At 41.4% G+C, this 14,944-nt stretch overlaps 1 pseudogene across 1 annotated transcript; it reads right to left on the bottom strand.

The window, feature by feature from the left end:
* Nucleotides 1-13,428: 13,428 nt before the first annotated feature.
* Nucleotides 13,429-14,696, bottom strand: LOC308233560 (pre-mRNA-splicing factor RBM22-like; annotated as a pseudogene). Its single transcript has one exon. The product of its transcript is annotated as a pre-mRNA-splicing factor RBM22-like (transcript).
* Between the last annotated feature and the right edge of the window lie 248 nt (nucleotides 14,697-14,944).

Here is a 14,944-nt window from a genome sequence, read left to right as displayed (position 1 = left end):
TGATTAGTGACTTTGAGCATGTTTTCATATGTCTCTGGGCCTTCCTTGTGAACTCTTTCAAAAAGTATCTATTTAGGTCTGTTGCCCATTTTTTGATTGGGTTGTTTATCTTCCTTTTGTTAAGTTGTATGAGTTCCCAGTAAATGTTGGAGATTAAACCCTTATCGGTGATAACATTGGCAAATATGTTCTCCCATGCAGTGGGCTTTCTTGTTGTTTTGTTAATGGTTTCTTTTGCTGTGCAGGAGCTTTTTATTTTGATGTAGTCCCATTTGTTTATTTTCTCCTTGGTGTCCTTTGTCCTAGAAGATATATCCATAAACGTACTGCTGTGTGAAACGTCTGAGATTTTACTGCCTATGTTCTTCTCTAAAAATTTTAATGTTTCATGCCTTACATTTAAGTCTTTTATCCATTTTGAGTTTATTCTTGTGTATGGTGTAAGTTGGTGGTCTAGTTTCATCTTTTTGTATATGTCTGTCCAGTTTTCCCAGAACCATTTGTTGAAGAGACTGTCTTCACTCCATTGTATGTTCTTGCCTCTTTTGTCAAATATTAATTTACTGTGATGGTGTGGGTCAATTTCTGGGGTCTCTGTTCTGAACCATTGGTTGATATGCCTGTTCTTGTGCCTGCACCAGGCTATTTTGGTTATAATGGCTTTGTAGTATAGTTTGATATCCGGTATTGTGATCCTTCCTACTGTTCTTCTTTCTCAAGATTGCTGCAGCTATTTAGGGTCTTTTATGGTACCATTAGAAGCCCAGTGCATGAAATTTGTGCACTCGGGTGGGGGGGTCCTTCAGCCCGGCCTGCGCCCTCTTGTAGTCCGGGAGCCCTCGGGGGATGTCCGACTGATGGTTAGGTCCATTTGCCACAGGGAGCGGGCCTAAGCCGTCAGTCAGATATCCTTAGTGCTGCCGTGGAGGCGGGAGAAACTCCCACCACTGCTGCTGCACTCACCAGTCATGAGCCTGGCTTCTGGCTGAGCAGCCCTCCCCCTGTCAGAGTGCACTGACCACCAGGGGGCAGCTCCTGCGTTGAGTGTTTGTCCCCTGGTGGTCAGTGCATGTCATAGCAACTAGTCATTCCGCTGATGGGCCAAAATGGGCTCTTTGACATCCCCCGAGGGGTCCCAGATTGCGAGAGGATGCAGGCCAGGCTGAGGGACCCCACCGGTGCATGATCAGGGTGGGGGAAGGATGTGGGAGGTTGGCCAGCCAGGGAGGGACTGCGGGAGGGTTCCAGGGCATGTCCAGCTCATCTCACTCAGTCCCAATCACCCAGACCCCAGCAGCAAGCTAACCTACCAGTCGGAGCATCTGCCCCTGGTGGTCAGTGCATGTCATAGCGACTGGTTGACCAGTCGACTGCTCCCTGTTGGTCAGTGCATGTGATAGCGAGCAGTTGAGTGACCTTAGCATATCATTAGCATATTGCTCTTTGGCCAACTGGATAACTGGACACTTAGCATATTAGACTTTTATTATACAGGATATAAATTTTTGGAGTATTTTTTTCCAGCTCTGTGAAGTATGCTGTTGGTATTTTATTTTATTTATTTATTTTAAATATATTTTTATTGGTTTCAGAGAGGAAGGGAGAGGGAGAGAGAGATAAAAATATCAATGATGAAAGAGAATCATGGATCAGCTGCCTCCTGCATGCCCCACACTGGGGATCAAGCTTATAACATGGGCATGTGCCCTGAACAGGGATTGAATGGTGACCTCCTGGTTCATAGGTCTATGCTCAACCACTGAGCCATACCGGCTGGGCTACCATTGGTATTTTTATAGGGATAGTGTTGAATCTAGACAACTTAATGATGTTAATTCTTCCAATCCATTGAAATGGTATATGCTTCCATTTGTTTATATCTTCCTCTATTTCTTTTTTCAATGTCCTATAGTTTTCCAAGTATAGGTCTTTTGCCTCCTTGGTTAAGTTTATTCCTAGGTGTCTTATTTTTTTTGGTGGCAATTGTAAATGGGATTGGTTTTTTAGTTTCTCTTTCTGAGAGTTCATTATTGGTGTATAAAAATGCCATCAATTTGTGGATGTTGATTTTGTATCCTGCTACTTTGCCGAATTCATTTATTAAGTCTAGTAGTTTCCTGGTGGAGTTATTAGGGTTTCCTATGTGCAATATCATGTCATCTGTGAATAATGACAGTTTTACTTCCTTCCTTCTAATTTAGATGCTTTTTCTTTTATGCCTTTTATCTCTCTTTCTTGTCTGGTAGCTGTAGCTAGGCCTTCTAGTACTATGTTATATAAGAGTGGTGAAAGCATACATCCTTGTCTTGTTCCTGTTCTTAAGGGTAATGCTTTTAGTTTTTGCCTTTTGAGTATGATGTTGGCTATAGGTTTGTCATATGTGGCCTTCATTATGTTGAGGTATGATCCCTCTATTCATACTTGCTGAGAGTTTTTATCAAAAACTCAGTTTTTATGAATTTTGTTTAATGCTTTTTCTGCATCTATTGATACGATCATGTGGTTTTTATCTTTCAATTTGTTTATGTGATGTATCATGTTTATTTGCGAATATTGTATCAGCTTTGCATCCCCAGAATAAATCCCACTTGATCATGGTGAATGATCTTTTTAATATATTGCTGGATCTGATTTACTCATATTTTGTTGAGGATTTTAGCATCTGTGTTCATCAGGGATATTGGCCTGTAATTTTGTTTCTTTGTAGTGTTTTTATTTAGTTTTGGAATTAGGATAATGCTGACTTTGTAAAAAGAGATTGGAAGTATTCCTTCCCCTTAAACTTTTTGGAATAGTTTGAGGAGTATAGGTGTTAGTTCTTCTTTGAATGTTTGGTAAAATTCACTTATAAAACCATCTGTTTCAGGACTTTTGTTTGCTTTAAGTTTTTAAATTATGACTTCAATTTCATCAGTTGTTATTGGCCTACTCAGGTTTTCCGATTCTTCCTGATTGACTTTTGGAAGATTGTATGTTTCTAGGAATTTGTCCATTTTGTCCAGTTTGTTTGCATATAGTTGTTCATAGTATTTGCTTATAATACTTTGTATTTCTGTGGTGTCTGTTGTTATAGTGCCTCTTTCATTTCTTATTTTATTCATTTGGCTCCTCTGTCTTTGTTTCTTGATGAGTCTGGCTAGGGGGTTCATCAATCTTGTTTACCTTTTCAAAGAACCAGCTCTTGGATTTATTGATCTTTTGTACTGTTTTTTTTTTTTTTCTTCGTCTTCTTATTTTTTTTAGTCTCTATGTCATTTATTTCTGTCCTGATCATTATTATTTTCTTCCTTCTACTTCTTCTGAGCTTTTTTGCTGTTCTCTTTCTAATTCATTTAGTTGTAGGGTTTGATAGTTAAATAGTCCTTTTTCTTGTTTCTTGAGGTAGACCTGTAGTGCTATGAACTTCCCTCTCAGGACTTCATTCACTATCTCCCATAGCTTTTGGGTGGTTGTGTGTTTATTTTCATTTGTTTCCAGGAAGTTTTTGATTTCTTGCTTGATCTTATTGGTAACCAATTCATTGTTTAATAACATGCTATTTAGCATCCAGATATTTGAGTGTTTTTTAATTTTTTTTATTGTAGTTGCTTTCTAACTTCATACCATTGTTATCCAAGAAGATGCTTGGTATTATATCAGTCTTCTTGAATTTGTATAAACTAGTTTTGTGCCCTAAAATGTGGTCTGTCTTGGGAATGTTCCATCTGTACTTGAGATGAATATATATTCTGTTTCTTTGGGGTGAAATGTTCTGTAAATATCAGTCAGATCCATCTGATTTAGTGTGTCATTTAAGGCCTCTGTTTCCTTATTAATATTTTGTCTGGAAGATCTATCCAGTGATATCAGTGGGGTGTTAAAATTCCCTATATGACTGTTTTGTTGTCAATCTCTTCCTTAAAGTCTATCAATAGTTTTTGTAAAATATATTTTTGATTTTAGAGAGGAAGGGAGAGGGATAGCGAGATAGAAACATCAATGATGAAAGAGAATCATTGATCGGCTGCCTCCTGCACACCCCCCTACTGGGGATCGAGCCCACAACCCAGGCATGTGCCCTTGGCCTGAATCAAACCTGGGACCCATCAATCCCCAGGCAGACGCTCTATCCACTGAGCCAAACCAGCTAGGGCAATAGTCTTTTAATGTACTTGGGTACCCCTATATTGGGTGCATATATGTTTACAAGGGTTATATTTTCTTGCTGAACTATTCCCTTTAGTATCATGAAGTGGCCTTTGTCTCTTTTTAAGGTGTTTGTTCTGAAGTTTATTTTATCTGATATGAGTATTGTTACCCCAGCTATTTTTTATCCATTTTCCATCCCTTTACTCTCAGTCTATGTGTATCTTTTATTCAGAGGTGGGTTTCTTGTAGACAGCATATATATAGGTCATGTTTTCTTATCCATTCAGTCACTCTATATCTTTTTGACTGGAGCATTTAATCCATTTATATTTAAGGTTATTATTGATAGGTATTTATTTATTGCCATTTTTATTCCCTTTATGCCTATGATCCTCTCTCTCTCCTTTTCTTCTTAAAGCAGTCCCTTTAACATTTATTGCATTGCTGGTTTGGTGGTAATGTACTCCTTTAACCTCTTTTTGTCTGGAAATCTTTTTATTTCAACTCCAATTTTAAATAATAGCTTCTCTGGATACAGTAGTATTGGATTTAGGCCCTTGCTTTTCATTACTTCGGGTACTTCATGCCACTCCCTTCTGGCCTGAAGTATTTCTATTGAGAAGTCAGGTGACATTCTAATGGGAACTTCTTTGTAGGTAATTTTCTGTCTCTCTCTTGCTGCCTTTAAGATTCTTTCTTTGTTTTTAACGCTTGCCATTTTATTATGATGTGTCTAGGTATAGGTCTCTTTGGGTTCATTTTGATTGGGACTCGCTCTTCCTCCTGAACTTGTCTGGCATTTTCCTTCACCAGGTTGAGGAAGTTTTATGTCATTACTTCTTTAAACAGGTTCTGTTCCTTGCTCATCCTCTTCCCCTTCTGTTATTCCTGTAATGCAGATGTGTTACACTTCATGTTGTCCCAGAGCTCCCTTAAGTTATCTTCCTGCTTTTAATTCTTTTTTCTATTTGCTGTTCTAATTAGTTATTTATTTCTACTTTGTCTTCCAAATTACTGATTCTATCCTCTACTCTATCCAATCTACTTTTGATACCCTCCAGTGTTTTCTTAATGTCAGCTATATTATTCATTTTCTTCTGGTTCTTGCTCATGGCCTCTATTTCCCTTCTCATGCTGTTGTAATTAGCACCAAGTTCCATAACCATCTTTATAACCATTGCTTTGAACTCTATGTCTGATTAGTTGCTTGCCTCCATCTCACTTAGTTCTTTTTCTGGAGATTCCTTATTTTCTCTCATTTGTGGGTTGTTTCTTTGTCTCCCCGTTTTAGCTGTCTTTTTGTACTTGCTTCTACCGTGTTTTCCCGAAAATAAGACAGTGTCTTATATTAATTTTTGCCCCCAAAGACACGCTAGTTCTTATTTTCAGGGGATGTCTTATTTTTCCATGAAGAAGAATACGGTACACATTTATTGTTAAATGAAAATAAAGGAAATTTATTACCTGTATACGGTACGGTAGTATGGTAGTTGTCAACACAAACCAGACAAACTTGAACCCTACAGTATCAAGAATTTACTCATTTATTCAATGACAATCATGTCATCATCTTCTGGAACATCATCATAACAATCCAATTCCTGAATTTCCTGGTGAATTTCTTGTGACTCCATTTCTTTCAGAATCAGTGGACCAAATCTCTCATGTTTAGCAATAGCACTGTCTTTAAATGAGTACTTCTTGTCAAGGTAGCCTGCTCGCAGTGCATTTGCAATGCAACTGTCAGTGATTTTCTCCCATGAATTCTTCACCCAAGTCACAACTTCTTGCAGTTTAGGTTTCACAAAGTTTCCACGCTGATTTCTCTCCATTCTATTTTCAATGTAGTCATTAATTTCCATGTGCAAATTGTCTTTGAATGGCTTGTTTATTGCAATATCAAGAGTCTGGAGATAGGCTGTCATTTCTGCAGGAATCATTATCTGATTTATTTTTCTTTCATGAAGAAATGTCTTCATGTCTTTAGTGCGGTGAGTGCTGGCTGCATCCCAGACTAGCAGACCTCTTTGGCTCCCTCGCATAACAAGCGGCACCATTAAATCGACCCACTTCCTTATAACTGCTTGTGTGGCCCAAGCTTTTTCAGTTTCAAGAATAAAAATGCCCAAAACATGTTCAATCTTTTCCTTCTTGCCCTTAGAAATGATTAAAGGTGGGATTTTAGTGCCATCCAGACGAATTGCCAAAATACAGGAAACACGTGCACTTTCATAAGCAGTGGAGGGAATGTACGCTAAGGAGGCACCCCGCTGTTCAATTGTTGTTTGAGATGATTGGCCCATAAACACTGCAGTTTCATCCATAGCAATCATGTTGGAAAGATTGTATTTAGAGAAGTCAGCATCATCAATAAAGGACTTGAATGCAAGTGCTCACTTAATAACTTGAGTATCTTCCAACCTAAACAATGTTGTAGATCTTCTTAAAGACAGTTCACTTCGCTGAAGGAAATTATCCCTCCAGTGTTGTGATGCTTTGAAGTCTTCGGGGGCTATGTCAAACTGTGGTGCCATTGCAAGGGCAAATTCTTGAATCTGAGCCCTATTCGCAACCAAAGCCTTTGCTCTCCTGTCAACAACCCATTCACAGATCAGGTCTTCCAGCTCGGAAAATAATGGTTGCCGACCTGATCCACACTTGTGCTTTTTAACATTTCCCTTGTCCACTTGTTCAATGAGGTTACCATACTCTGCTCGCCATTTTCGGACCAATCGGATACTCAACATCTCCTCTTTGCAGAAAGCAGTAAGATTTTGGCCCCAAGAGTCTTCCACGATTCCTTTCTTGTACTCCACGGAGTAGCTTTTTCTTTTTGCACTCATTTCTAGGGGTAAAAAAAAAAGAAATTGGGGTATCAAGGTGGGGGGAGGGGGATCACTCAAAATGACACAGGGGTGATCAGAGGGGGGAATCAAAATGGCACAGGAAAATCAGAGGGGGGATTACCATTTTAGTAACCCCTTTTGATCCTCCTGTGTCATTTTGATTGTCCCCTCTGATCCTCCTGTGTCATTTTGATTGTCCCCTCTGATCCTCCTGTGTCATTTTGATTGTCCCCTCTGATCCTCCTGAGTCATTTTGATTGCCCCCTTTGATCCTCCTGTGTCATTTTAAGTGATCCCCCTCCCCCCACCCCTGTGCCACTGAACACCTTCACCAGACATCCCCCCTACCCCTTTATCAGACATTTACCCCCTGGGGCCTGCCTGGGGACTGTCACTGGGCTTGCTGGGGCCTGGATCTGGGCTGGAGCAGGGTCTGCCACTGACTGAGAACCTTCAGTCATCATGAAGGCGGCCGCGAGCATCAGGTAGTGTCACCAGAGACAGACCAGCACTCACCACCTTCGCCGTGTCCCGTCTGCTCTAATCTTCCTGTTCTTCTACACGCATCTGCGAAAGTCTCCTCCTCTCTCCCGCCCTGCGCTCACCGCTCACTCCGACCTCCGCTCCACCTCCACACAGCAGTGACATCAGGACTTCGCGTAACATCACTGGTTGCTAGACGCCAGTCGGGGCGGCCCTAGTGACCAGTTTACGGTAAATTAATTTTCATTCTGAGACAGAGCCTGGGGGCCTTATTTTCGGGGGATGCCTTATATTTCACTCAGAAGGAAACCTGTAAGTAGGTCTTATTTTCGGAGGATGTTTTATTTTTGGGGAAACACAGTATATTCAGAAAAAAAATCTCATAGCCTTAAGTTTATGTATTTTAAAAATAGAAAATGATAAAATAAAATAAATAGAAAATGAAAATAAATTTGAAAAAAGTGTCAAAAAGAGAAAAGCCTAAGAGATAAGGAGAAATAAATTAATAATAATATAAAGATAGAAATTATTAGAAAATAAAAGCAATAGATTTGATCAATCCAGAGCTAATTTCTATGAAAATAACAATAAAAGGGGTAAACACCTCATAGATTTAAACAATAGAAAACACACTGAAATCATTAAAATTGAGAATTGGGCTTTATGCACAGATTTGGAGCATTTTATAATGGCATAGGACATTTAAATGTACCACTCTAAGTTAAAAATTCTGAAAATAACGATGAAACACATGATTTTCTAAAAACCCATAAACTTCGAGAAAGTAGTCCATCTGGATACCAACAACCATCGAAGAAATGGGCATTTCTGCCTAAATAACTCCAAATGCTGCACCACGTCTAGACAATTTACAGTGAGCTTACCAGAGCTTTAAGGAAATATAATTCACATATAATTTAGACTGTTCCAAAGCACAGAAAAAGATGGCACACTTCCCAATTCATTTTCTCAAACCAGCAATACCAATTCCAAAGTCTAACAAATGGAGCACAACAAAGGAAATCACAAACTAATCTCCTTATTAATATAAATAGCATGCTAATCCAGGAGCATGTTAATATACCAGTCAATTAATTAGTCACTTCAATACCTCAGAAGATTAAAAAATAATTACTTTAATGAACACAAAAATCAAAAATAATTAAATGCAATGTTTTAAAAATACAAAAGCTTCCTGATACTAGAAGCAAACCTACTTAATCTGTTAGAAAATAGTTATTGCATATAAATAGCCAATATTATAGTTAACAATGAAATACTATAGCCTATTTCCATTAAACTCAGGACCAAGAGTGGTGTGTTCATTATTAGTTAACATTTTTCTGGAAGTTCCAGTGAATTCAATAAGACAAAGAATTTTTTAATTGATAAATTTTAGAAACACAGGAGAAAATTAATCTCTATTTTCAGATGATGTTTTTCTAAATAGAAAGCTTAAGTTAATCAAATAAAAATTCACTAGTAGGAGAAGTCAGTAAGGTACTAGTTTAAAAATATACAAAACTCAACAAATTTTTCCTATAAACTACCAGTAATCAGTTCAGAAATTTAACAAGGAAAAAAAATCCCCATTTTATACAACCACCACAATCATAAAATGCTTAGGAAACCTAAGAAATGTGAGGTTTTATGAAAAATAGCTGCAGAGTAAGTGGAGCTCACAAACCCATCCCAGGACCAAACTGGAATTACAACTAAAATACAAAAAAAAAAAAAAAAAAAAAAAAAAATATCATTAATCAACTTAAGAGTAGGTGGAGAGAACCCTTATAATGAAGGACTGAAAGTGGAGACCTCATAGAGACTGGTAGGAAGTGCGGAGGCATGAAAAGTAGGGCCAGGCTCCCACACACAGGAGCTGAAGTTCTGGAGAGATATCTCAGCTGTGGGGGGGTTGCCACTGAAAACTCTTGGGTCTAATACTCATGCTGGGCCCCCCAGCAGAGAGCACCAGAACTGAGAAAGGTGCCCACGTAACATCTGGCTGTGAAAAGCAGCAGAGATGCTGTCTGCCAGAAAGAGACTGCTGGAAATTCAGGCACCCTCTAAAGGGCCAATTTCAAGTGCAGGCACTCACCTTGGTCTCCAGCACAGGGAGGGCAGAGTGGACTGGAGCTGTGGGAGCAAAAGCCAGGATCAGGGGATTTAATGTTAGAGCTCAGAGGGCAGCCACCCCTGTTTCACACTGTGGAGGTCATCTTTCTCTGGCAAACCTTTGCTAACCAGGCAGTTTTTGCCTGAAGGGAAGATAATTGACCACACTATTGGAAAATCCCTTGTCTCACCCTGTGGAGTTTCTGAGGCCCATTATGAGACTGAGAATAACAATTAGCCTACAGGCAGAAACAATTGCCCCACCCTGTCAGGAAAATCTCTCACCCCACCTGTGGATGATTGCTTGAACACACTCCAGACAGAATCAAATCAGTCTGCAGGCAGAGGTGATTCTTTGGAGGACTTGAGTCTTTGCCTGATCTAGTTAGCCAGAAACAGCAGTTTGGGTCCCTGCCACAGATATCATCCCAGACTGCTCAGTGAGGCAAAAGCCAACAAGACCCCAGGGGCCTGCAGCTGACACATGCAGGAGCAGCTCCATTGGGGAAGAGAGTATAGCTCCAAGGACAATCAAGGTGTAACACTCAAGGCAGACCCAGCCTCTGGGTGAAGGAGTCCCCGACCACTGGACTACTAGGAGATTCAACCTCTAGGTCCTCAATCAGATTGCCCAGAGCCAGAAAGGGACAGTGACCCACATTCACCTGCACTAGAGAAGCTCCCAAGAGTCCCAGAATAGACACACTAAAGGACCAGGTTCAACAACATCAGAGCAAAATCCAATGAGCCCCACAAATAGCAGACCCAAAGCACCTGTATAACAGCTGGCATGATGACATTGGGGTTGAACCTCACTGGTAGCAAGTCAGAGGGGAGATCCCTCCCATGAATGGGACATCAACAATCAAGTCCCAATTACAACAGGAGAGCCCAAACAATGCACACAACAGGAATTCCTAGAGCATCCACCTCAGAAGAACAAATAGACTACATCACTGGACCCATCAAGACACTTTCTACACAAGGCCATCCCACAAAGACTTGGAGGTATAGCAGTTCCATCTAATACATACTGTGTTTCCCCGAAAATAAAACATCCCCCGAAAATAAGACCTACCAACAGGTTTCCTTCTGAGTGAAATATAAGGCATACCCCGAAAATAAGGGCCCCAGGCTCTGTCTCAGAATGAAAATTAATTTACTGTAAACTGGTTGCTAGGGCCGCCCCGACTGGCGTCTAGCAACCAGTGACGTTACGCGGAGTCCTGACGTCACTGCTGTGTGGAGGCGGAGCGGAGGTCGGAGTGAGCGGTGAGCGCAGGGCGGGAGAGAGGAGGAGACTTTCGCAGATGCGTGTAGAAGAACAGGAGGATTAGAGCGGACGGGACGCGGCAAAGGTGGTGAGTGCTGGTCTGTCTCTGGTGACACTACCTGATGCTCGCGGCTGCCTTCATGATGACTGAAGGTTCTCAGTCAGTGGCAGACCCTGCTCCAGCCCAGATCCAGGCCCCAGCAAGCCCAGTGACAGTCCCCAGGCAGGCCCTAGGGGGTAAATGTCTGATAAAGGGGTAGGGGGGATGTCTGGTGACGGTGTTCAGTGGCACAGGGGTGGGGGGAGGGGGATCACTTAAAATGACACAGGAGGATCAGAGGGAGCAATCAAAATGACACAGGAGGATCAGAAGGGACAATCAAAATGACACAGGAGGATCAGAGGGGACAATCAAAATGACACAGGAGGATCAAAAGGGGTTACTAAAATGGTAATCCCCCCCTCTGATTCTCCTGTGCCATTTTGATTCCCCCCTCTGATCACCCCTGTGTCATTTTGAGTGATCCCCCTCCCCCCACCTTGATACCCCAATTCCTTTTTTTTTTTACCCCTAGAAATGAGCGCAAAAAGAAAAAGCTACTCCGTGGAGTACAAGAAAGGAATCGTGGAAGACTCTTGGGGCCAAAATCTTACTGCTTTCTGCAAAGAGGAGATGTTGAGTATCCGATTGGTCCGAAAATGGCGAGCAGAGTATGGTAACCTCATTGAACAAGTGGACAAGGGAAATGTTAAAAAGCGCAAGTGTGGATCAGGTCGGCAACCATTATTTTCCGAGCTGGAAGACCTGATCTGTGAATGGGTTGTTGACAGGAGAGCAAAGGCTTTGGTTGCGAATAGGGCTCAGATTCAAGAATTTGCCCTTGCAATGGCACCACAGTTTGACATAGCCCCCGAAGACTTCAAAGCATCACAACACTGGAGGGATAATTTCCTTCAGCGAAGTGAACTGTCTTTAAGAAGATCTACAACATTGTTTAGGTTGGAAGATACTCAAGTTATTAAGTGAGCACTTGCATTCAAGTCCTTTATTGATGATGCTGACTTCTCTAAATACAATCTTTCCAACATGATTGCTATGGATGAAACTGCAGTGTTTATGGGCCAATCATCTCAAACAACAATTGAACAGCGGGGTGCCTCCTTAGCGTACATTCCCTCCACTGCTTATGAAAGTGCACGTGTTTCCTGTATTTTGGCAATTCGTCTGGATGGCACTAAAATCCCACCTTTAATCATTTCTAAGGGCAAGAAGGAAAAGATTGAACGTGTTTTGGGCGTTTTTATTCTTGAAACTGAAAAAGCCTGGGCCACACAAGCAGTTATAAGGAAGTGGGTCGATTTAATGGTGCCGCTTGTTATGCGAGGGAGCCAAAGAGGTCTGCTAGTCTGGGATGCAGCCAGCACTCACCGCACTAAAGACATGAAGACATTTCTTCATGAAAGAAAAATAGATCAGATAATGATTCCTGCAGAAATGACAGCCTATCTCCAGACTCTTGATATTGCAATAAACAAGCCATTCAAAGACAATTTGCACATGGAAATTAATGACTACATTGAAAATAGAATGGAGAGAAATCAGCGTGGAAACTTTGTGAAACCTAAACTGCAAGAAGTTGTGACTTGGGTGAAGAATTCATGGGAGAAAATCACTGACAGTTGCATTGCAAATGCACTGCGAGCAGGCTACCTTGACAAGAAGTACTCATTTAAAGACAGTGCTATTGCTAAACATGAGAGATTTGGTCCACTGATTCTGAAAGAAATGGAGTCACAAGAAATTCACCAGGAAATTCAGGAATTGGATTGTTATGATGATGTTCCAGAAGATGATGACATGATTGTCATTGAATAAATGAGTAAATTCTTGATACTGTAGGGTTCAAGTTTGTCTGGTTTGTGTTGACAACTACCGTACTACCGTACCGTATACAGGTAATAAATTTCCTTTATTTTCATTTAACAATAAATGTGTACCGTATTCTTCTTCATGGAAAAATAAGACATCCCCTGAAAATAAGACCTAGCGTGTCTTTGGGGGCAAAATTAATATAAGACACTGTCTTATTTTCGGGGAAACATGGTAGTTTTCCTAATCATATCAATATTGATTTGTAGATTAAAAATTTATTTTTAATCCTCACCTGAGGATATATTTTTGTTGATTTTAGAGAGATAGGGAGAGAGAGAGAGAGAGAAGGAAACATTGATGTGAGACAGAAACATTGATCAGTTGCCTCCCAGGGATCAAGCCTGCAACCTAGGTATGTGCCCTGACTAGGAATCAAACAGCAACTTTTTGGTGTACCGGATGATGCTCTAACCAACCAAACCACCTGGCCAGGGCTAGATTTTGTTGTTTTTATAAGTTTAAAAACTTTTCTGTCACTGCATTTTTAAACTTTTGTAAAAATTGAGTTTTATTTACAAATATTAAAATGCAATATCTGTAGTGTACAATTTGATTTTTTTTTTTAAGGGAAATATATATTTATTCCAAGATTTGTGTACTGGGATTTTTCAGTGCCCTGTCTTTTGTAGAGCCTGAGTGGTGACAATGTGCTAGGGGCTGCTGTGTTTCCTGGCATGAACTCCCATTCTCTGAGGGTCCTGAGAAGGACAGTGGATTAGTCCTGGAGCCATCATGAAAGGAGGAGATGGTCTCATTGAATGGAGCATGTGTGGCTCCAAAGCTGAGGGTGGGGCCGGACAATGCCAGGGTGTGGCGGCAGGGCAGTGTTCACCAGCTGGAGGGCCACTAGGGAGTAGATTGTAGTTGGTAGAGCCTTCTTCTGTTGCAGGAGGAAGAGGAGGAGCTCCTGGCAGCCCTGAAATGGCCTTCCCCATTTCATGTTGAGTCTATGCCATTGACAATCAACTTGTTAAAGGACTTCTCCAAGGCCACTTCTGCAGCCTGCCTTTTGGCACACTGGATGAAAGCACACTGCTCTCTGTGCACCATGGTGATCGTCTGGATCTCTCCAGACTGGATGAAAGCACACTGCTGTCTCTGTACAATGGCGATCATCTGGATCTCTCCAAACTGGTAGAAATGATTTCTGAGATCTGTCTCAGTGGTATCGCCCAGACAACCAGCATATAGTGTGGTGAGAGTCTTGTCCTTTGGTGGGTCCAGATGAGGCATTGTTGAAACCCGCTATAAGAGCTTACCTGCCACAGGGTCTTGAGTCCATAATACTGGTTTTTAATGTTCTGATCAGCAAGGGGGTCATCTGGATCCATAGGCTTCTCAAGTCTGTGTGGACACTCCTCTCATTTCTTACATTCTCCTTTCACCCAGAAAGTGCAAATGTGGGGTTGGTTCCTTTTGTAGTAGGGTGTGGCCCGGGCCAGTGTGAGCAGCATGTTGCTGGTGGACATGGCTTTCCCCAGCATGCCAACTGGCCATGTTCCAGAAGAGTTAGAAATCTCCCTCTCCATCTGTCGTTGGCATGTCATCCTTAAAGACAACCCTGCATCAGGAACCTGGATGGGCAGGCCATGCTCTAGATCCAAGAGGCAGGTCTGACAGATATTCCTCAGTTTACTACAGGTTTGGCATGGGTCAGTCTTCTCAAAATGCACGTGGATCCCAGAGCACCAGTGACACACTGTGAATGGCCTTGGGCACAGATTTTGCATTCCTTCCTATACCTTTCTTTGGTTATTCAGATATAGGGGTTTTCTTCAAGACACATCTGGTCAAGAATGGGGAAGCCCGCATCCTCCCAGCTCTGTCCTTTATTGGTGCTGGAACCAGAGGCTGCCACCTTGAGAGCATCTGAGGCACCAGTGGGTTTCAGGTTGGAAGAGGACTGCCCCAGTCCCATCAGGCCCTAGGCTGGTTCCTAATTAAGGTTTTTATTGAAGTAAAATTTACACACAGTGAAATGCACATGTCTCAATTGTACAATTTGATGAGTTTTGACAAATTTGTGTAACCAACACACCAAGCAAGATACCTAACTTCCCACTCCTTGTACCCTTTTCAATCAGTCCCCTGCTCTGGACAACCACTGTTACAATTTCTATCACCACAGTCATTTTGTCAATTCATGAACTTCATATAAATGAAATC

The sequence above is a fragment of the Plecotus auritus genome (assembly GCF_963455305.1).
Source record: "Plecotus auritus genome assembly, chromosome: 9".
Classification (NCBI taxonomy): Eukaryota; Metazoa; Chordata; class Mammalia; order Chiroptera; family Vespertilionidae; genus Plecotus; species Plecotus auritus.
This window is presented reverse-complemented; position numbering and strand designations above follow the sequence as displayed.